General features: G+C 52.1%; 1 pseudogene; it reads left to right on the top strand.

Annotated features, from left to right (window-relative positions):
• Window positions 1-4,251: 4,251 nt before the first annotated feature.
• The window catches only part of LOC125081105 (ubiquitin D-like), a 54,685-nt pseudogene continuing 35,890 nt past the window's right edge, over window positions 4,252-23,046 (top strand).

Genomic DNA, 23,046 nt, shown 5'->3' with positions numbered 1-23,046 from the left:
GTCTTGCCTCTTTGTTTGTCTTCCCTCCTTAGAGAAGAGCGCTAGGGCAGGGTTCCTTTGAGGATGCTCCAGGGCTCCCCGAAGGCTGCCAGTTGTTTGAGGCTTGGGTAATAGCTATGCTGCAATGCGTGTCTGGTCACTTTACCAGGATCTTTACCTGGAGCTCTTTTTCTCTTAAAGTGGAAAAATCCATTTTTAGTGGTTATAAAGTAATCAACATGAATTTTAAGAAATTTTAAACAGTGTGGATGTGCATCAAGTGAAGCATGATGTTTCTTGTAATTCTTCCACAGAGAGAACTACTGTGGACAGTTTATAGCCAGATGCACTTTTCCCTCCAGAAATACCTTTATGGACACTCGTCGCTTTCAAACAAGCTTCAGTGAAGCACCTGCCCTGTGCCCCACGTTCTTCTGAGGGCTTGGAGTCCGTCCATGTATGAAACACTCTGTTCCGAGATCCCTGCCTTCATGACACTTGTGTCCCCATGGAGGTGGACAGGGAGGGTCAGGCAGCGATGAGGACTCCAGGCAGGTGAGGGAGGTAGACCCCCAGCTCGGCAGGAGAGCGTTTCAGGAGGTGGCGTTTGCAAAAGCTGCACCTGGTGCTGGGCAGTGGGCCAGGGCTTGGTGGCCAACTTCACTGTGACATTGACAGTGACGCTGTTACGCTTCGCCCTGAACCTCAACCTCACACACTAATCCCAGCCCTGACCTTGACTTACGACCCTGATTCTACCCTAAGCTTTACCCTCACTCTAACAGTCACGCTCTCCCGATTTCTGCCCATGGCTTGATCTTCCCTTGACCTCACCCCTACCTGACAGTCTCCCCCGGACCCTCCCTGGATCACGTCTGACTGACTACATTCCTCATGTAACCCTGACTTTCACTTAGAACTTCACTCTGGAAATACTCTCATGCTGTCTGACCCTTATCACGACTGTGACCTTAACCTAGTTCTAACACTGACCATGATCCTCCCCCAGAGTCTTATCATGACCTTGTCCATAAAACTGACAGTCCTTTAAATTTGACCCTAGCCCTGATCTTCTCTTACTGATAAACTAGACCCTTAAACCCAACTGTCACCCAGACTCTGTCCCTCACACAGATCTGAGCCTACTCTTTTTTTTTTTTAAGAATTCATTTATTTGACAGCGACAGTGAGAGTGAACACAAGCGGGGTGGTGGCAGGCAGAGGGAGAAGCAGGCTTCCTGCTTGAGCAGGGAGCCCAATGCATGGCTCAATCCCAGGACCCTGGGACCATGACCTGAGCTGAAGGCAGACGCTTAACGACTGAACCACCCAGGTGCCCCCCTTGAGTCAGACGCTTAACCAAGTCACCCAGGCACCCCAGATCTGAGCCTACTCTTATCCCTGATTCCAACACTCGGCAACCCTGGGTTGATCGGACTGATTGTCATTCAGACCTGGAGACACCCGCACACCTTGCTGACAACACTCAACCTGACCCTGACCCTGACCCTGACCCTTCTGACCACTCTGGCACTGACCCTGACCCTGGACTTCTGTGAATTTGACTCTCACCCTCTTCTTGATTCTCACCTTAACACTGACCTTGACCCTTCCACCTGCAGTGATCTGACCGAACCTCAGCTGACTTGATCCTGTTCCTGACCCTCATGACCCTGATCTAGTTACTGATCATGAAACTTCACCTAACCCTGACCTTGACCCTGAACCTTACTTGATTCCTTAACTGACACAGGTGTTTATCCTGTCCCAGACTGTGACCCTCGTGCACAGCCTTGCCTTGATAGTCACCCCATAGCCTCACCCGGATCGTGACCCTGACCCATTTTTAAAATTGAAATATATTTGACATACAACATGTGTAAGTTTTAGGTGTACATGTTGATGCATTTATGTATCTTAATGTGTTATATATCATAATATGCTTGGACAATTAGCACCTTTATCATAATTACATAATTCTGTCTTTTTAGTCATTAGAATAATTAAGTTCTAGGTTCCTAGCAAGTTTGTTGATAATAACACAATATTGTTGTCTGTGCTCCCTATTCATTATAAATGTATACCCTCAGGCAACAGCTGCCCTGTCCCCTTTACTCCCTGATGCTTGGTAACCACCATTTTGGTCTGTTTTGGGGAGTTTTGCTTTTATAGATCACATGTGTAAGTGATGTCATATGGTATTTGTCTTTCTCGGTCTGACTTCACTGAGCATAACTTCCACAAGGTCCATCATGTTGGAAACGGCAGGACGTCCTCTTTTCTCATGGCCGTATCGTATTCCATTGTATTTATATACCACATCTCTATCCTTTCATCTGTTGACTGGCTCGGACTGGCTGTTGAGAACGACGCTGCAGTAAATGCCGGAGTGCACATCTCTCTTCAAAATCCTGTTTTTATTTCTTTTGTGTATGAATCCAGAAGTGGAATCGCACGGGATCCTTGGTGGGTCTATTTTTAATTTTGTGAGAAGCGTTCATGTTGTTGCCTACTGCGGTTGAGTGACATTATATCTCCTTGTGGTTTTGATTCGCATTTCTTTGACGGTCAGTGACATGGAGCATCATTTCATGTGTCTGCTGGCTGTTGCAATGTGTTCTTTGGAGAAAGGTCTAGTTCTACCCATTTTTCAGTCGGATTGTTTGTTTTTTATTTTGAGTTGTAGGACTTCTTTATATGTTTTCAGTATTAACTCCTTACCCAGTTATGGCTTGCAAAATTTTTCTTCCATTCTGCAGAGCTTTTTCAGTCTGTTAACGGTTCCCTTTGCTGTGCAGAAGGTGCTAAGTTTCATGGAGGTCTATGTGTTCATTTTCACGTTGGCCTTTGGTGCTGCTGGTCTCATATTGTCATATTCAAGGTTAAGGAGCTTCATCCTGACATTTACTTCTAGGAGTTTTGTTGTTCCAGGTCCTTCTGTCTCAGTCTTTAATCTGTTTGAGTGTATTATTATTATTATTTTTAAAGATTTTATTTATTTATTTGACAGAGATCACAAGTAGGCAGAGAAGCAGGCAGAGAGAGATAGGAGGAAGCAGACTCTCCGCTGAGCAGGGAGCCCCATGTGGGGCTCAATCCAGGATCCCGGGATCATGACCCGAGCCGAAGGCAGACGCTAACGACTGACTCACCCAGGGGCCCCTTAGCACACCCTTCTAATATAAAGCTTCCAGTTGTAATTGTGTTCATCTTTTGCCTTTGCTAGTGTTTTATGTACTTTCATCTGCGTTAATGTCACTAATTAGTGCCTTTTCATTTCAGCTGAAGAACCCTTTGAGCATTTCCTTCAAGGCTGGTCAAGGGGCGGTGAGCTCCCTTGGTTTCGGGGTGTCTGGCAAAGTCTCTGTCGTGCCTCTGTATCCGAAGGGGAGCTTCACTTCAGGGAGTACTCTGGGCTGGCAGTTTCTGTCATTTAACTCTGAGCAGGTCCTTCCATTCTCTCTTGGCCTGCGGCGTTCCTTCTGAGAGATCTGCTGATAGCCAAATGGCGGCTGCATTGTAGCTGAATCTCCTTTGTTCCCTGGTGGCCTTCTCTATGATTGACTGTAGCCAGTGTCATCACAATGTCAAATATGATGAATGACCTTCCTTGAAGAACGTCTTTCTGCTTTGGGGGTGCCCACACCCCAGGAGGCGTGTCCCGCAATGACGGGGCTCCCGGACTCCCACAGGCACATCTCTTGCAGAAGTCTTGAAGCGGACGGCAAGGACGCGTTCCTTGGTTGTTCTCGTTTGCCTCTTTCCCTTTCCTCCAGTTCCTGTCACGCCCTCACTCACTCGCCACTTTGGCTTTCCACCTGCCTTGAAGGGCAGGCTGTCGCCAGGGGTGCCCTGGGGAGGGACCGACTGGAATTCTTCCTTCTCCTCTGACTCCAAGCCCATCTCTACCCTGCCTCGGTGGTGGGCCTGGTTTCCCCTGCTGGCTGGGCTTCCGCACACTCTCTGTCTTCAGTGAGTGTCGCCCAGTTGTGCTTCCCCCAGTCCTGGCAAGTCAGGCTGGGGCAGGCTCGTCATCTTCCTTGGATCTGCAGCCCCCTTCACGGCCCTGCCTGCCTGCTTTCTGATGCACAAGGTGCGTAGAAATCTGGGTGCCCTGGTGTGATGATCAGAGGCACTTTTGTTTGATTATGAATGTCTAAGTAGTTATAAATAAAAGGGGAGAGGAAGAAAGGGAAGACTCTTGCAGCCACCATGCTGATCAGGGTCACACTTGACCCTGATCCTGACCCTACATTCACCTTATTGTTGGTCCTGAACATACCCTCGCCTTGGAAATGACCTGACTCTGACCTTGCAGTGTACTGTTAACCTGATTCTGAAACTGGCATTCACCATGGTGCTGACCCAGAACTGACCCTTACTTTCACTCTGACTCTGATGTTGACTTTGGCCAGAAACCTGCTCTCACCTGGAACCTGAATTGGACCCAGCTCTCCCAGTAGTCTGATGCTACTGTTCAAACTGAGTCATAACTTGACACTCACTCTGACCATTCACCTAAAACTGACCTTGACATTAACCCTGAAACACTGATTATGACCCTGACCCTGCTCACCCTGATGCTTACTTTCACACTAACCTTGACCTTCGGGTGACCTTGATCCTCATCCCCACCCTGACCCTGCACCTAACCTCAACAGGATTCTGACCCTAACAGCCCTCACCTCCACGCTGAATTCATCCTTGCATTTGACCCTCACCTTCACTCGTGTGTGAGTCAGTGTAGTGGCTTAAAGTAATTCAGGTGTATTCATCATAGTTTCATAGGCCTTAAGACAAAACTGGGTCTTGCTGAGTTAAAAGCAAGGTTTCAGCAGAGCCACATGCCTTTCTAGAAGCTTTGGAGATGCAGGAAGGGATTGTGAGCCGTGGAATGTAGGAGTCATCCTCCACGAGGTGGAAAAGGCCTGGGAAGGGGTTCTCCCCTGGAGCCTGCAGAAGGGCCACAACCCTGCCCCCCGCACTAGACCCCCGAGCTGCACAGCTCTGAGATAGAAAGTTTCTGTTGTTTAGGCCACGAAGTTTGTAGAAATTTGTTCAAGCTCCAGTAAAAAACTAATACAGTACTAAGTCTCTAGGTTAGGGTTAGGGGTTAGCTTGGGTTAATTTATTTGCCTTTTCATTAAAGATGTCAATGCTTAAATAAGACATTTTTCTTATACCATTTTACAGTGAGGAAAGGTAAGTGTGTATCCCTAAAAGTTAGAAGAACCAGCGCTCCCAAAGCAACACCTAAGTGAAAACATCTCGGGATTTCTGTTTTATCTTTAAAGTTAGTAAGAAATGTCCTTGCTCTGTTGCCCTCCGCACAGATGGATTCGCTCCCCATTTCATTCTGGTCTTGACTCGAATGCCACCTTTGCAGAGGTGGTTCCTGGTGGGCCTCTGAATGTGACGGCCCCCTTAGTCTGCACTGTTCTCCTGGCCAGCACTCCTTCCTACTGTTGATCCGTTGATTATATCCTCTGCTGTTTGCAAGCTCCCAGGCAGGACTAGAGCTATACATTTGCACTAAGGAGATCCTCAATAAATACTTATTAATTGAACCAGTTTACTCTATGACATGTATGGCTTTCTTTTTAATTAAAACTGTTAATGTTTTATCAGTGATTTTTTTTTAACATTTCAGGATATATTTGGAGAAAGCTGTTGCTCCATGACTATACATCTGTCAAGGCTGTGGCTTCACTGTGTCCTGTGTTCTGCTGCCCTGAGCTGGCCAGGATGCTCATGACCCATGTATGAGCTCAACTTCATACCTTAGGGTGAGCTCTGTGAAGGCGCTGGGGAGCATTTGGGGGGCTTGTCCTGCTGGACACCACTGTGACATCTGGGGCCAGATGGGACGTGAGCACCCCCTCTTTCCTAGCTTTTCCATTTTCTACCCTCTGTCAGCATGTGGGTTTCCCACCAACTGTATCTTTGCAGATGAACTCTGAGATGGCCCATGGCTTGGGACTCCACTGACATCCCAGAGTCTCGTTACAACCAGTGTCAGAGGTTTCTGTGGCCCTGACGTGACCCTTGTTCCCAGAATAGGCCCCATGAAGAGTCCCACGCGAGTTGGGGAGTGCAGGGAAGATAAATGTGTGATTGCGGCTCTAGCTGAAGCGGCTCTAGCTGAAGTTGCCTCCCACTGGAGACCGTCTCCAGGCTCAGTCAGGCTCTTCCGCTGATGTCCAGTACGACCCAGGAGAGTCATGTCATTGGAGCCTGAGGCCCATGCTTTCTAAAGTGAGGACATGGTTTTAGAGGCATTGATTCATGTGAGATGATGGAATGTACTCCCAGGAAGTTCCGGGCGGTCTCCAAGGTGGATTCCTTCTCAGGAGTTCCAACTCCCATTGTCCCCGCTCCTACCGAGATCCCCCCACTGGACACAATGGCTATTGCATGGAAATTCCCCAGGGTGACACTGGACTAGCAAGTGTCTTCAGGGCGTGCCCCCATGCCATCCGATGTGGCTGAGGGGCCATGAGCCATTCTGATCCCAAACCCAGGTTTTGGCTGTGCTGCCTCACTTGCACGAAAGCAGCAGTGCCTGGGTCAGGCCTTCCCTGCAACCGCTGGGTTGGCTTAGTGAGGACCTCGCCCTGGACACTAGCCCCATGACACCGTGAGGGTACTCGGGGTCCACAGTGGAGTCAGGCAATGCAACAAGGGATTCTACATCAGGGTAGATGATGCAAGGTTTAGTTTTAGAGCAACCATGACAAACAAAGATTTAAATGACAGGATAGAAAGTATTTCAACGTACTCTGTATTATGGCCATGACGGGAAAAGTGAAGGATGGGGTCAGAAAGGGGAATGGGAGTTCCAAGAAGCAGGCTGGAGTCATCGGGGTAGGGGTGTCTCGGGGAGGAAGGGACCAGGAGACTAGTCACGGGTTCCAACAGTGCAGCGTCAGGGTGTGCGCTGGGCCTGACCCACGACCCTGGGGGCACTGGGGGCAGTCTAGCTCCAGAGGCTCTCCAGAAATGCAAACTGGCCTGCGCAGAGCCTTCCTGGTCTGTCTTCTTGGTTCCTAGGTGTGGCTCTTTCTCTGCTTCTGGAGGCTGAGGATTCTCCTTTATTTTCCTCTGAGCTGCACTATTTTGTGTGGATTCAGTGCTGTGAGCGGACACAGACTCCTCCTGCAAAGAAGTGGAGTAGAAGTCGTCCTTGTGTCCTACCTAGACCTGAAGAGATTCAACAGTAATAGCCTTTTCCCAGGTCCCTGGGCCTTCCTCTGCTTGCCAACTCTGAGATTTTAGAAAACGTCTTCTATTCTGAACAGGTTGAAAGAATTCGTTTGGTTTTAAAAAATTAAGCAAGGTCAGACCTTTCATAATCTCTACCATGATCTGTAAACATTGAATGAACAAAATTTGACAGGATGAAGGGAGAATTGGCTTTGCAGTGGGGTTTGGGGCACTGCTGACTCCCTGTTGCCCCCGTGTGGCCACTCTCCAGAGAGCACGTGGCCGAATGTGTTCCCATTTACCAGCTTCCAGGGGGAAGACAGAAGAGGGTTGGTCCCTGAATTCCTTAGCTCCTAAGAACCATCCTCTAATTGGTGAGCAGTTTTCTAAATCGAGTGTCTCTTCACTAGATATTAGGTTTAGGGTCAGGGACAAGTTACATACATTAACTAGGGACAGCTTTGTGTATGTCAGTGTTAATGCCTAAGGCGTTTTTAAAAAATACAATGGGAGAGGATATAGTCACGAAAGCACTGAGCACATGCCCTGTCCCCAGAAATAAGTCATCATACATAATGATGGTTTCATCTTAGCTGAGGACCGGGAGCTGGTTCTACAGGTACTCGGCAGGTAGCATCTGTGGCCAGCTGGCCATCTCCCCCCGACACCCACACCCAGCTCAGCCTCTCTGCTCTGCTCCAGGGCAGCAAACAGACAGACCGGGTGCAGGTGGGACTCCCTCCTGTCAGGCATGGCTCGCTTCTGACAGGTAGAGAAGTGGGCCAGCTCACATGCACATGCCGTGTTCTTTTGGTTCCTTGCTCTTGGCCTCCCCTCTCCATCACCCTGGTCCTGAACCTTTAGCTCCTGTGAGAACTTGGGTTTGCAGATTTCTGTTGACATTTGAAGTGTAGATCTGTGTTGCCTTTGTACCCTGTGCTTGGGTCAGAGATGAAGGTGGGAAAAGTCATCATACCAGAGTATGAAATATCCAGTGTGCTCTGTCCCCAGCACCTCAGGTTTGAAAGCAATGGCCAACTATGTACTTGATGTTCCACACAGTCAGCTTTAGGGACTCACGGACGCATGTGATGGGAAATCGTACTGAAAGGACTCTCGTTACTGAACTTTTGCCTTGCAGAAGACAGTTTAGGGACACTGCCCCTCGCCCGCGATGTCATTTCCCGTCTGGCCAATGCCCAGTCACACTGACATGTGTAGCCACACAAGGGCACAGCTGCCACACCTTCCCGGAGCCACCCCGGTCTGGCCAACCCTGCACACCCCCAGTCCTCCTGAGTGTCCCCTGTCATGGCACATGTCACACAAGGCTGTCAGTTGTTGTGTCTCGGTCTGTCCTTCCTGCTTGGAGTAGGTCTCTCTCCCAGATTGCTGGGCTGCATGATGGACCCATGAATGGTTTCGGGATCTTCTGTCCCAGAACAGTAGGTGTCTTTCAAAACCCTGATAGGCAGGGGAATTCTCTGTCCCTCTGAGTGCCCCCAGCCTCAGTGGAACCTAGTGTCCAGGGCAAGGGACTTGGGAGTCCTCCCAGATGAAGTATGTTCTATGAAGGTGGCTTCCTTCCGAGATCACTGTACATCCACATGGCATGGCTAGGCATTCCGTGGGACAGAAAGCATGTTACTGTGTTGTATTCTCCGTGCACACTGTGACTAACAAAGAGAAAACACACGCTCACCCTCACACGTTCACGCTGACACCTCCGTTTCTGAGCATCACGACCATGAAATCGACAGTGAAGTCCCGTTGGGCTGGAGACCTGTAGACGTGCCATTCCAGCTGTCAATAGAGGAGGATGGAGATGGAGTTCTGGCTAAAAGGATGGAAGTCCTTGCCTCTGGGGGTGAAGCAATTAGATTTTACCAGAAAGTGCTACGTTCTACTCAAAAAAAGGGGCATGATCCTAGGATCTTTGAGACCAGGGATCTGCACAGACTTTTCTGCAAAGTTGTCTGTGAAAATTTTCTGTTAGGTGTTGCAGTCCACGTGGTGTCTCTGACAATGACTCCTCTCTTGCATTGTGGCTTGATGGCAGCCAGAGACCGTCCATAACTCATGTTCCTGCCACACTTGACTGAGAGAATATGGGGGGAGTTCCATTTGGCCCATTGGTGGTAGTTTCCCACACCCTAGATCTGCAACATGATGGATGTTGGGGGAGAGGGCTCTTCTTTTCCAGTGGCAGAGTGGGAAGACACTGGGATCTATCCTGCCTGACCATGGCCCCTCCTCTTGAAAGTTAAAAAAAATGATAGTGTGATTGACCTAAAATTAAGTCCCCAGGATTCTCCCACCTTTCTCTGTAGGCCTCGAGCTTCCCCCAACACATTTGTCTGAGGTTGAATTCCATGTAGGTACTCTTTGGCTGGGTAAGCGGCTTATATACCACACAGGCGGTCATCTTGTTCAGGCCAAGACCATGAGCACATTGGGGTTTCTCCTGAGGTGGCAGAGAATCCATCCTGTGTGGGCTTCAGGATGAGTCTGATCCAGCCATCAGCAATGTTACGGAGCACCTGGCTTCCTGGGCCCTCTGTGGCACTGGCATGGGCCTCACCTAGGCTGCTTCTGCAGTCCTGATGGAAAAGCCCTTGGCCTGGGTGGCCCATCCCATCCCTCAGTTCTGCAGGCTGAGACCCAAGGTTCCTCCCACCTCATTGGCTGGGACCAGGTCACATGCCCATGAATGAGCCAATCCCTGGAGCCAGGGAGTGGAGCCGTGGAGATTGGCAGAGGTTGTTAGGACCTCTGTTGTAATGACTTTTCTAATGGCCGTGGCGGCAAGATCTTCTGGGGCACATCTGTTAATAAAACAAATCTTAATTTCTGATAGTAAATTCGTCCAAGGTGCTGGCTTAGCACCTAGCACCTCAGTCCCAGAACCTCAGTGCTACTGTACTTCTCTGCAGAGACAATGGCTGGAAATGAGCAAGGTGAATGGAAACTCGTCTGGAGTGCACAAGGGGAGGGTGTGTGTGTGTGTAGAGTGTTGGGGATAATAGCTTGGCCAAGCTGTACCTCCAATTTACCCAGGTTCAAGAAGGTGCGGGGAATCCGTGGTGTTTCACTGTCCATCATTTTGCAGATGAAGAACATGCCTTTGCATGGAGTTTGGCAAAACTCGTTCCAAGTCTTCTCTAGCTGGTGTGGAAGTTGGGGAGAGCAGCGCCCTCCATCCGCTAGGATCGTCGTGAGAGGCCGAGTGCTCTCAAGTAGGTGTCTGGCTTTCACAGAGCTCACTGTGAGCCTGCACACAGGACTGACGAGGACAGTTCGCACTTTTGTTCTGAGGATGGCGTCTTGGAAGAATGCAGTGCCCCGTGTGATCCCAGGCAGGGGACAGACCTGGAGTCCACTGTAGAGCTACTTCGTGGGATGCGGGTGATCTGCAGCCTCTGCTTCATGAGGTCTGTGCTTTATTGAGTTCTGGGTGTGGTTTTTGCAACTTTATCCTAATGGCTGGGATTTCCAAGGGGTGGGATTTTTTGGTTTCACTGTAAGAGTTGGTCCAGAGGGAGAGGGCAAGTCCCCTTCTGCTGCTGAGAAGTGAGTCTCTAGCGGTTGGAGTGTGTATTACAAGCCTAGAGGTCAATGGCGAGGTGGTTACAGCAGTCAGCAGGCTATTGTTATTGATGACTTTTATGGGTGAATTCCATAGGATGAGATGTTAGATCTCATGGTTAGGGATCCTCATTAAGTGCCCATCAAGGGTGCTTGTTCTGAGGTTCATATTCGATATCTTTTTATTACTCCTAATAGCCCTTCTTGTACTCGGTATTCCAATGAGCAGTGCATTACAACGTTGCCTGCATTTTACCCGTGTATTGATGAGGATTTGAGAGAGGAAAACATTGTCAGTGCTTCCACAAATTGTACAGTGGAACAGCCAAATAATAAAAAAAATTTTTTTGATACAAAGTAGGAAATATCCTGCTGTGATTCCTAGTTTAAAGCAGGGGAGGGGGCCCTCTTTCAGTACTGGTAATGAGGACCATAGTCCTTCCTAGGGAACATTATCAGAATCTATTGGAAACTTGGTCTTTGCTATTGTGGAAGAATCAGGAGTCGACCAATTATTCGTCTCCTGTTTCGTTTTCTACGAACAGGTCCACAATATTTGGATTCACACCGCTACCATAGTGAAATCATCCCAACTTTGGGAGCCACTCGCCCTTCTCTGCCAAGGGTTTGTTTGAGCGAAGACAAAAGCGATTTCTGGGTGACTGGGAGACCCTGGGATCAGTATGCTGTCAGTAGGGAGTTACTGAGATCTTAAATTCTAAATGAGCTCCTGACACCCAGATGAAATGCATTTCAGATTTAGAAACTTCAGATAGAAATTTTGGGTCCATGATGACAACTGAAGAAAATGTGTCATCCCTAAACCTAACCTTAACCCCTAACTTTAATGCTGAAACCTAACCTGACCTTAAAGCCCAGTCTGGAGCCCTCAATCCCAAACCTAAAATTGAACCCAAAGCCTGGACTCTGAACATGAGCCCAGGATCCAAGCCCTGAATCATGAACCCAAACCCTAAACCAGAACTCTGATGCATGAACCTGAACCCAAATCCCAGCATGAATCCAAACCCCAAATTTGACCTTGGACTTTATCCCAGAAGCCCTGAGTCTTAAACTCTAAATCATAAACCTAAATCCCTAAACTCTAACTGTTCCCTCGCCCCTCACTCTGAATCCTCACCCTGACCCTAAACCCAAACCCTGATCTAGAACTCTGACTGGAACCTGACCCTGAACCCAGACCCAAACCCTTCACCAGAGTTCGTTTATGCACGCACCACTGATGGGTATTTGCAGCTTCTGCCTTCGGTTCTTGTGAACACTGTTTGGGTTGGGGGCTGGGGTTAGGCTCTTGGATTGGGTCAGGCCCAGGCTTGAGAGCAAGTTGAGGTCAGAGTGCGGGTCTGGTCAGTGCCAGGGTCATGATTGGTGCCACCGTTTGGGTCAGGGACTGTTGTCATTCCACAGTGTTTCCAATTCATTGCTCCTTAGGTATGTTTGGAGAAGTCGGGGCATACTGGGCTCCATGCAGCTGCAGTTTCCAGAATGAAATGGCTTCAGCGGGACCCCGGGAGGGAGCAGGTGCTTCCACGGAAGGGTGAGCTCCCCAGTCCTGCACTGCCCTACACCGCCTGCAGAGGGCGCCGAACCAAGGCTCCGCCCGAGCCTGGCCCGCGCAGCCGCAGCTGGGACCGGTGCCGGCCTCCTCAGGACCCGCTGTGGAGGCTTCCGGAGCACGTGCGGCCGCTCCCACGCTGACAGGACTCGCTGTGGGGGACGTGGGTCCGCGTCCACGCCGACAGACGTCCGGCCTCCTCAGGACCAGCCCCTGGAGCAGAAGGTGAGCAGAAGCCGCCAGAGCGGGCACTGCCGAGGGGGCGCGTGGTCTCAGGACCCCCGGAGGAAGGGCGCGCGGTGTAGACCTTGGGCTTCCGCGGTTTTGTGTGCGGCGCGGCGGCCTCCCCGGGGCTGAGCGCGGGGCTGTGGGGTTCCCCGCTGTCCGGGCTCGGATGCGCCCCGGGTCGGGGCTGTGTCCGTGCGCCGCGGACGCGGCTCCTGGGGCTCCGCAGACGGTCCGGGCGCGGCCGCCCCCTCGGGGCTCGCGCTCCCCCCGCCCCGCCCGCCTCGGCCCCGCGCGTCCTTCCCGTGTCCACACCCGCCGCGGGGCCGGCCGGAGTCCGGGCGTCCGGAGCGACGGCGGACTGTGTAGACGGCGGCGGGGACGGCGGGTGCTTCCCGAGCCCCGGGCGTCTCCGTCCCCGCGCGTCCCCTCCGTGTCGCGGTCAGCGGCGGCGGCTGTGATAGGACCGGACTGTCCCCTCCCGGGTCGGGGCTTCCGGTGTCTCGATCTTGCGGACGCGGCGGACGAGGCCGCCTCGAGGTTCCCCCCGCCGGTCGCTCCGGACCGCGGACACGCCGCGGGTCGCGGACGCTGAGGCGTGAGTGTGTCCGCTCGTCGCCTCGCGCTGCGGCCCCGGCTCTGGGCGGCTCCGCGGGCGCGTCTGGGGGCGGCGGGCGGCGTCCGGGCAGGGAACCACGTCCCCGCCACGTCCCCGCGGGCGCCGGGAGCGCGGAGCGACCGCGGCTTCACGGAGGAGGCGGTGGGGAAGGCCGGTCCCGGGAGGACGACAGGCCGGGCTTCGGGGTCGGGGACGCTCACCGGCGGCGGGACGGCGACTCCCTGCGGGACGTGACCCGCCGCTTCCCCGCGGGCCGGGACGGGGGCATCTCTCCCGCGGCGGCTCCTGACGCGGGTCCGGGGCGGACGGTCGCTCCCTGGACGGACGCCGACCCGCCCCCTTCCCGCCGCCGCTCCGGCTCCCCGGCCGCGTCCCGAGGCCCGACTCGCTTCCTCACGGCTCCGACCGGGCTGTGGGGGCGCCGCGGGGACCTGGGACCCCGAGTCCCGTCGCGTCTGCCCCGCCGAGTCTCTCCCCGACTCCGTCCTCCCGCTAGTGTCCGGCGGGCCGCGGCCTCCTGCAAGGGCGAGTGGCCGGTCCGCGCGGGGGACCTGGACCCGGTGGGCTTGGCTTCCCTCCCGGAGTCCGACGTTGTCTCTGCTCCTGCGACGTGGTGCCGCGGGGGTGTCGGGGAGCGCCGCGTCCTCTGCGTTGACCTCAGATCTGCGGGACCGTGTCGCCGCCGCACAGAGACGCGTCATCCCCGCACGCAGAGCCCCCGCCGTCGCTTCTGAACCACGTCTGTGCGTCGCACGGGCTGCTTCGGGGCGTTTGGCCCCACACAGCGACACGGTCCCGCGGAACCCCCACGGAACCCCAGGTGAGGAACGGCTGACTGTGCCCGCAGTGGCCCCCAGACCGCAGGCCCACGTCAGCGGCCGCCGCCTGCCGCCCCGTCCGCGACGTCTTCCCGCTCTCAGCCGTGTTCTTCCGGAGCTGCTTCCAGCAGGTTCCGTACTTGGGAACCGAACGGACGTGCGGGGCACGGACGGCGCCGTCCGAGCGCGGTTTCCATACGGTTCAGTCACCGCGGCTGTCTTCAGTGTCCGTCCGCGCTGTGACACGCGTCCGTCCCTCGTTCGCTTTCCACGGTGACAAAGAGAAGAACATCGGCCCCTTAAGACCCTTCAGGTGCGCAGTTCTCGGCCTTCGCGGAGTCCCGCGTTGCACCTCGTTCTCCGAACGTTCCCGGTCCCCGCGAGGGAGTCCGCGCGCACGAAACACCCGCTCCCCTTGTCCTGTCCCCGCGGCCGCAGCCCCGTCCAGCTTTGTGTCCCGGACGCGCCCTCCGAGTGGGATCCTACAGCGTCGGTCCTCCGGTGCGGGCTGATTCCACTCAGCGCGAGGACTTCCGGTTCCGCCGCGCTGTGGCCCGCGTCAGAGCCCGCTTCGCCCTCAGGGCTGAATCGGTTTCGCGGCGCCGGCACCGCAGTTCGTTTGTCGACCGTCTGTCCGCGGACACTCGGGCGGCTTCCCCCCTTCGGCCGCTGTGGGAAATGCTGCTCTGAGCAAGGGCAGTTCTACTTTCTGTTTGGGGGCATACAGGCTGCAGTGGAAGTCTGTGTTTAGTATTTTAAGGAACCACCATAGTTTTTTCCCACAAATGAGCCATTTTCCTTCATCCCTTCATAGGGCGGAACAAGATGGCCGTTTATGGACCTACCTCCTGTTTGTCCTTTTCCCCGTGGACGGACATTTGCATCTTTCTGGGTTTTACCTCTTGGGAACACCGCTGCTATGACTATTCCTGCACATTTTTGTTTGTTTGAACCCCTGTTTTCATATTGGGGGGATACATCTAGGAGTGCAGTTCAGTTGTTGAGCCATATGGTAGTTCTGCTTTGATCTCTTTGAGTAAATGACAAACTGTATAATGACAAACTGGTATAAACCCAGACTGCACCATTTTTCACAAGCAAGGTGTAAGGGTTTCAGTTTCTCAACATCCTTTTATTATTTTTGGTTTTCTTGATCAGAGTGATTCTGTGTAAAAGGACATCTAACTGGTTTGAATCCTCATTTCTGTAAAGACTAATGATGTTTAACATCTATTCATGTGCTTTTCACCATTTCTATGATTTCTCTGGAGAAGGGTCTGTCTATCCAAGTCCTTCGTCCATTTTATTTTTTATTTTATTTTTATTTTTTAAAAGATTTTATTTATTTGACAGAGATCACAAGTAGGCAGAGAGAGAGAGAGAGAGAGAGAGAAAGAGAAGCAGGCTCCCCACTGAGCAGAGAGCCCGACACAAGGCTTGATCCCAGGACCCCAGGATCATGACCCACGCCAAAGGCAGAGGCTTAACCCACTGAGCCACCCAGGAGCCCCTTGAGTTAATGTGTATACGTGGTGTGAGGTAAGGGTCCAGTTCCATTCCTCCGTACATGGATAGCCAATTGTCTAGCACCCTTCGTTGAAAAGACCATTCTGTCTCCCCAGTGTAATGTTGTCCACCCTTGTCAACATTCAGAGGACCATAAATGAAGGCTTTATTTCTGGGCTCTCAGTTAAATTCCACTGATCTGTATGCATACTTGAAAAAAATTATTTTATTTATTTAAAAATTTTTGTAAATTTAGTTTCAGGGTGTATACATACCTTTACAACTATATCATAATGTTTATTTACTGTTGCTTTGTATTAAGATTGAACTTTGGAAGTATGACCTTTCCCCTTTGATTTTCTTTTCCAAGATGGTTTTGGTTATCTTGTGGACCCTCAAAATTCCATTTAACTGTTACAATTAGCTTGTGCATTTTTTCCCAAAAGTGAAATTTCTTGGGAGCGCATTGAATTTCCACATGGCATTGTGTACTGTTGCCGTCTTATCAATAGTACGTCTTTCCATCACCAGGGGGTGTCCTCAGATTGATTTAGGTTTCCCTGGCTTGCTTTCAGCAATGTTTTGTAACTTTCGGTGTACAAGACGTACACCTTGATGACATCTGTTCTTAAGTATTTGGTCAGTGTTGATCCCTAAAACAGAATTGTTTTCTTAAAGTTCATTTTGGACGGTTCATTGCTAGTGTATACAAACAAGAGAGATTTCTGTGTATTGATATTTAGTCCTGTAACTTTGCAGAATTAGGGAACTGGCTGTGATCATTTTTTGTTGATTCTTAAGGAAGCTCTGTGTATAAGATGCTGCCATCTCTGGTGTCTGAATAGACCTAGTTCTACTGTTTCCTTTCACATGTGGATTCCCTATTTCCTGCCTTACTGTTCTGGGCAGAGCTTTCATTACAATACTGAGCAAGGAGTGGAAGCGAGCGTGATGAACTCGTTAGTGATTTCAGAGTAGAGCTGTCAGTCCTCAAAACTGAGCGTGATGTTTGATTAGGGTTAGGGTGGGTTTAGGGTTAAGGCTTAGGGTTAGGGTCTCCCTGTCCTCTGCTTCTTCTCCCATAACCAGAGTGATCTTTTCAGAACATAACCTTTGAGCCTCTCTGTGATTTATTTGCTCCCCAGCTGCCTGTCCTCTCCAGCCTCACCTCTCCCACCGTATTCACCCTTCCCCCGTGGGCCTCCCAGGTGTGTGTCATCCCACATGTGCCTCGGGCCTGACTCTGAGCCTTGACATTCTCTCTGCCCTCTGCCAGGAGCACTCTCTTCTCCCCCTGCTTCATGTCTGGCTTGTTCCCCCATTGGCTGGACCTGGATTTGTCCCCGGTGACCTAACTTGTCTCCGTTGGGTGTGTGTGGCCTTGTTCCGTATTTAAATGTAGTGCCCCACTTTCCCTGTGGAAGTGATTTACTAAGATGCCAGGTATGGGGCAGGCACAGGGAAGTAGCCTTAATGCCTGTGTGAAAAAATCAGTCTCAGGGTGCCTGGGTGGCTCAGTCATTGAGCATCTGCCATCGGCTCAGGCCATGATCCTCGGGTCCTGGTATCGAACCCCACCATGTCGGGCTCCCTGCTCAGCGGGGAGCATGCTTCTTCCTCTCCCACTCCCCCAGCTTGTGTTCCCTCTCTAGCTCTCTCTCTCTCTGTCAAATAAATAAATAAAACCTTTAAAAAATCAGTCTCAGAGGGGCTCACCACCTTGCTAAAAATGGGGGACCTGCTGTCCCCACAGGCAGTCCCCTCAGAGAGACAAGACTTCCAACTTCTTGGGGCTGGGGAGATGTACACCTGGACCTGTAAGCTTCCACCCTCGGATTCATGGCTGCGGCCTAAGCAAGCCCCCTCTTCCAGCGGTCCTCTTTCTCCTTCCCTGCCCATGGGCTGGACCTGGTTTCTGATCTGGGGGAGTTCGAGGGTGGCCTGAGGAATAGCAGTTGTTGACTGATGGACCTTGTCAGCAAGAGGCCCTATAGCCTTCATGGGAGGACCCTATGGGGGTGGAGACAGCTCTGTGGGGCTAGCGACAGCCCACTCCAAGCCAAGTGGGGCAGGAGGCCAGCCATGCTGATGCTAGCCAGTCTGGAGGCCAAAGAAAGGAGGGCTGTGCCCAAAGGTGCTCCTCTCCTGGCAGGGGCTCAGCAAGGGGAGGGCACCTGCAGGGTTTGCCTGGGAACTTGGCACAGGGAGAATGTTCCTGGCTCCAGCATGCTGACTGTGGGGTTGGTTTCCTGACTCTGAAGCCTCAGGCTACCTTTTGCATGATGCTGTGCCAATGGCCCCCATCTCTGGGAGCAGAAGGTAGGGAGGCCCCATGAGCAGACTTGCTCAGGACAGGCTGGGAGAGTGGCTATTGCTTAAAGCAGCACAGGACCTGCCCTTGTGAAGAAGGTGCACACGTCCGTGGGCCCCAGCTCTGGGGTCCTGCCGCCAGCCTCTGACAGTGACCCTCCTCCTGCCTTGTCCCTCGTCCCTGTAGGTAGGTGGTCTTCCTGGACCTGTTCCTGCAGAGGGCACAGAAGGCCATCATGGTGGGACACAGGTCACCTGCTAGGTCTTCACGGACCAGTGGGCTGCCAGGCCCATGTGCCCTCACCCCCCGGGAGGGCCGGAGGGTGGTGGTCCTCGAGGTCCCCGGCTTGCCACACTGCAGGATGTCCGTGCAGCGCATGGCGATGGTCAGCCGCCTCTGTAAGCAGCGCTTCCTCATGAGGTGGACGACCTGGTGTGTGCGGATGTGGACATGAAGTTCTGGGACCATGTGAGCGTGGAGATCCTGTCCCGCCTCTTTGGCACCCTGCAGCCCAGTTTCCACCGGGTGTCCTGTGAAGACTTCAGCTACCAGTGCCGGCCACTGTCCCAGGCCCATATCCCCAGGGACCAGGGCAACATTTACTACACGGGGCCCTTTTTGGGGGGGTTTGTGGTGGAGGTTTACCGACTGACCTTGGCCTGTCACCAGGCGATGGGGGTCGACCTGGGCGAGGGGACTGAGGTTGTGTGGTGTGACGAGAGCCATTGAACAGGTACCTGCTGGGCCATAAGCCCAGCTATCCCCGGAGGACCTGTGGGACCCGCAGCAGCTGGGCTGCCCTCCCCGCACCCCACCCCGCCATGAAGAAGCTGCGATTCAGGCCATGCCCAAGAATCAGCAGGACATCTGGGACTCATGAGGGGCTGTCCTGTCTCCATCGGGGGGTGCCGTCCTGAGCAGAGCTGTCAGAGCAGGTTCCTACTCCTGTCCCCTCGAGGGAGACTGTGGAGCCCAGCCCTGCGCACACGGACATGTCCAGGGCACCAGCTGCACCCGCACACAGGAGGCCCGCCTGGGGACACAAGGCCTTCTCTTTGTGGCCACTACGATCTGATAACTTCTGGGTCATTTGCAGCTGTGAACGGCTCCAGTTTATGGCAGATGTTTTTCTGTGTCAAGGCTGAGCAACCATCTTTAAAAGAACAATCGAGGGAAAAGGTTTCCTCCCTGGTTCTAGACAGACACTGCCGGGGGGTGGGAGTGGTGCTGTAGCTCGGGAGCCAGGATGGCCTCCGGCCGGGTCTTCCCTCCCAGTCCCTGCACCTTGCTACGGCCATGGGGCTTCAGGGTGAGGGCTGTGCAGAGCAACCTGTCAGATCCCCTGTCCCCTGACCACCGTGGCCAGTAGCTCAGCCTTCAGGAGCATGGAGCCCTCCGGGTTATGTATGGTTTCTGCCTTGGTTTTGTTTTTTATTTTTTAATTTAATTTTTAAAGTTTAAATTCTTTGCCAACATGTAGTATATCAGTAGATTTTAATGTGTTCATGATTCATTAGCTGCCTGTAACACCCAGTGCTCATCACAGCATGTGCCCTCCCTAATACCTGTCAGCCAGCTACCCCATCCCCCAACCCCCTCCCTTCTGTGACCCTCAGTTTGGTTCCCAGAGTCCAGAGTTTCTCATGGTTTGTCTCCCTCTCTGATTTCTTCCCATTCAGTTTTCCCTCCCTTTCCCTATGGTTCTCTACACTATTCTTTATGTTCCACGTATGAGTGAAACCATATGATAATTGTCTTTCTCTGCTTGACTTATTTCATTCAGCATAATCCCCTCCAGTTCCATCCATGTCGATGCAAATGGTGGGGATTCATCCCTTCTGACGGCTGAGGAATGTTCCACTGTATATATGGACCGTATCTTCTTTATCCATTCGTCTGTTGAAGGACATCTAGGCTCTTTCCACAGTGTGGCTATTGTGGACATTGCTGCTATGAATATTGGGATGCAGCTGGCCCTTCTTTTCACTATGTCTGTATCACTGGGGTAATTATCCAGGCATGCAATTGCTGGGTTGTAGGGTAGCTCTATTTTCAATTCATTGAGGACGATCCACACTGTTTTCCGGAGTGGCTGTACCAGCTTGCATTCCTGCCAACAGTGTAGGAAGGTTCTCTTTACTCCACAACCTTGCCAACACTTGTTGTTTCCTGTCTTGTTAATTTTAGCCATTCTCATGAAGTTCTACAACCTAGGTGAGGTTCGGTGGGGTGAGGTCCGGAGCTGATGACCAAGAAAGAATTCTTGAGACATCTTTGGTGCAAAATGGTGGTTTATTAGAGCACGGGGACAGGACCTGTGGGCAGGGAGAGCTGCTGCCCCAGGGATGTGTGGAGTTGCAGGTTATGTACACAAGAGTTGGGTGGGTGAGGACAAAGGGGTGTTCAGAAGGGCTATTGGGGTAAAGAAGACTGTCAGGATATTGAAGGCCTGGTTACTATCAAGCCAAGGCCGCTTTCCCTCTAATGAGGCACTAACATAAAGACAATTGGGAGTCTCCTGGTGGAATGTCACATTCCTGCTATCAAGCGTCCTTGTTAGTGAGATTTAGGTTTAGAAGAAATTTAACTTTTTTTTACTTTTCCTTCTACCTCAGCCTCCTTCAGTTTTGTTTATGGAGGGGAGGGTGATGTTAGGGCTTGAGAAACTGAGTTATGTGCCTCTGGAAATTGCGCTATTGGTAAGGTAACTTTTTTGTTGTAAATCTCAAGGACATTTGTAAACCAAGGGAGACTCCTGCCTTGCAGGATTGTGATCTCTGCAACTTAACTATTTGTTTTTCTTTTAGGGCAGTCAGGGGTGCCTGAGGAATGTGACACATATTACCGAGGGGAGCGGGTGGAGGGGGGGTGCAAGGTGCCAGCTTTTGCTTTGTCTTCAGCCAGCCTCCTGCTCCCTCATCAATTCTAACTGGTGTGAGGTGGTACCTCATAGTTTTAACTTGTATTTCCCTCATGTTGAGGGCTGCTGAGCACGTTTTTATATGTCTGTTGGCCATTTGGATGTCTTCTTTGGAGAAATGTCTGTTCATGTCTTTGCCCTATCTCTTTTTTTTTTTTTTTTTAAAGATTTATTTATTTATTTGACAGACAGAGATTCCAAGTAGGCAGAGAGGCAGGCAGAGAGAGAGAGGAGGAAGCAGGCTCCCGGCTGAGCAGAGAGCCCGATGCGGGGCTCGATCCCAGGACCCTGGGATCATGACCTGAGCCGAAGGCAGAGGCTTTAACCCACTGAGCCATCCAAGCGCCCCTTCACCCTATCTCTTGATTGAATTATTTGTTCTGTGGGTGTTGAGTTTGGTAAGTTCTCTCTAGATTTTGGATACGAGCCCTTTATCTGATATGTCATTTGAAAATATTTTCTCTCCTTTTTGTTGTCTTTTGGTTTTGTTGGCTGTTTGATTTGCTGTGTAAAAGCTTGCTATCTTGATGAAATCCCAACAGTTCATTTTTGCTTTTGTTTCCCTTGCCTTGGAGATGTGTATAGCAAGAAATTGCTGTGGCTGAGGTCAAAGAGGTTGCTGCCCGAGTTCTTCTCAAGGATTTGGATGGATTCCTGTCTCACCTTGAGGTCTTTCATCCATTTGGAGTCTATTTTTGTATATGGTGTAAGGGAATGGTCCAGTTTCATTCTTCTGCATGTGGCTGTCCTGTGTTCCCAGCACCATTTACTGAGGAGACTTTTTTCCATCGGACATTCCTTCCTGCTTTGTCGAAGATGAGTTGACCATAGAGTTGAGGGTCCATTTCTGGGCTCTCTATTCTGTTCCATTGATCTATGCGTCTGTTTTTGTGCCAGTACCATGCTGTCTTGAGGATCACCGCTTTGTAATAGAGCTTATGGTCACCTGCCTTGGTTGTAAATGGCTGTTTCTGTGCTGGCGCTTGTGAAATGTGGGCGCTCACTCAGTCTGGATGCACGTCCCATTGGGATTCCTTGGCGCCCACCGGTGGGTCTGCACTTGTGCCCTCATCTGCCTGCACGGCGTCTTAGCGAGCATTCGCTGAGTGCCAGCTGTGAGCTCCAACAAGGCACGAGCGTGAGTGAGAACTAAGATACAGGATCCCTGCCCTCCTGGGACTTGCGATGGCTCCGTCCTCCCGCCTCACCCCGTCTCCCGCCTCACTTCTTTTCTATTGTGCTGTGACTGCCGTACAACTGGTACCATTAAGCACGTTTCAGGTCCAATTCAGTGGCTATAAATGCACTCAGTGTTCCGCACCTGCCACCTCCGTCCATCACCACCACTTCTTCATCATCCCAAGCTGAACCTCTGCCTACGAGACCCGAATCCCCATTCCCCTCCCCAGCCCCAGCCCCCAGCACCTTCCACCTCTATGAGCTGGAGCGCTCTCTGTCCCTCACTAGTCGCCTCCTCCAGTATCAGCCCTTTAGGGACTGGCTTATTTCACGGAGCACAGTGGGCTCAAGTTCTGTCCGCATGAGCCTGGAACTGACACACTTTTCCCCCAAAGGATTGGCTCAGCCCTTTCCTGTCTAAGCCGAGCCTCCTCAGTCCCCTCTGCTCCCCTCATTTCCCTCCTCAGCCTGAAGATGATCCCGACCACTCTGCAGCTTTGAAGACCAGTTCAGCCCAGATGCAGGAACATACCCCGGGGGTCTCAGCCTCACCCACCCCATCTGTCCTGTCCACACCACGTGCCTGCACCCCTCCCCCACCAGCTGGCCACCTGCTCTTCTCACAGATGTCCCCATCTCAGGAGAGGGACACACCTAGTCCAGACCCTTGGGTTCCTCTGTGACTTGTTGCTTTCCACCAACTCTCCCAGTAGTGAGGTGGCTACTGGAGGACATTCGGGGTCCAAACCATTTAAAGGCATATGAGAGTCTCTGCTGCCTAGGGCTATGGATAAGAGTTGGGGCAAATGGAAACCAAGCAGAATCACTGGAAGAAAGGCCGAGTGATGAGGAGCTTTAGGGAAGAAGGGCCTGGAAGCTCTGACCTATTCCCGAGCCCCTAGGACACTGCATGTGTGGGCTGGGTGCCTGCTCAGGGCTGACCTGAGAAAGTCCTAGGCTCTGCCCTCTGGCGATTGTCAGACTGGGCAAGTAGGAAGCGAAGGCCAAGGCAGAGTGCTAAGAAGCCTGGCTGGTGCTGAAGGTGCATCCCGACACCCACGCACCCAGAGCCCTCCTCCCCATCTGCAAGGACTGGAAGGTTTTTTTTTTTTTTTTCTCCCAGAA

Source organism: Lutra lutra, chromosome 11 (genome assembly GCF_902655055.1).
Source record: "Lutra lutra chromosome 11, mLutLut1.2, whole genome shotgun sequence".
NCBI lineage: Eukaryota > Metazoa > Chordata > Mammalia > Carnivora > Mustelidae > Lutra > Lutra lutra.
This window is presented reverse-complemented; position numbering and strand designations above follow the sequence as displayed.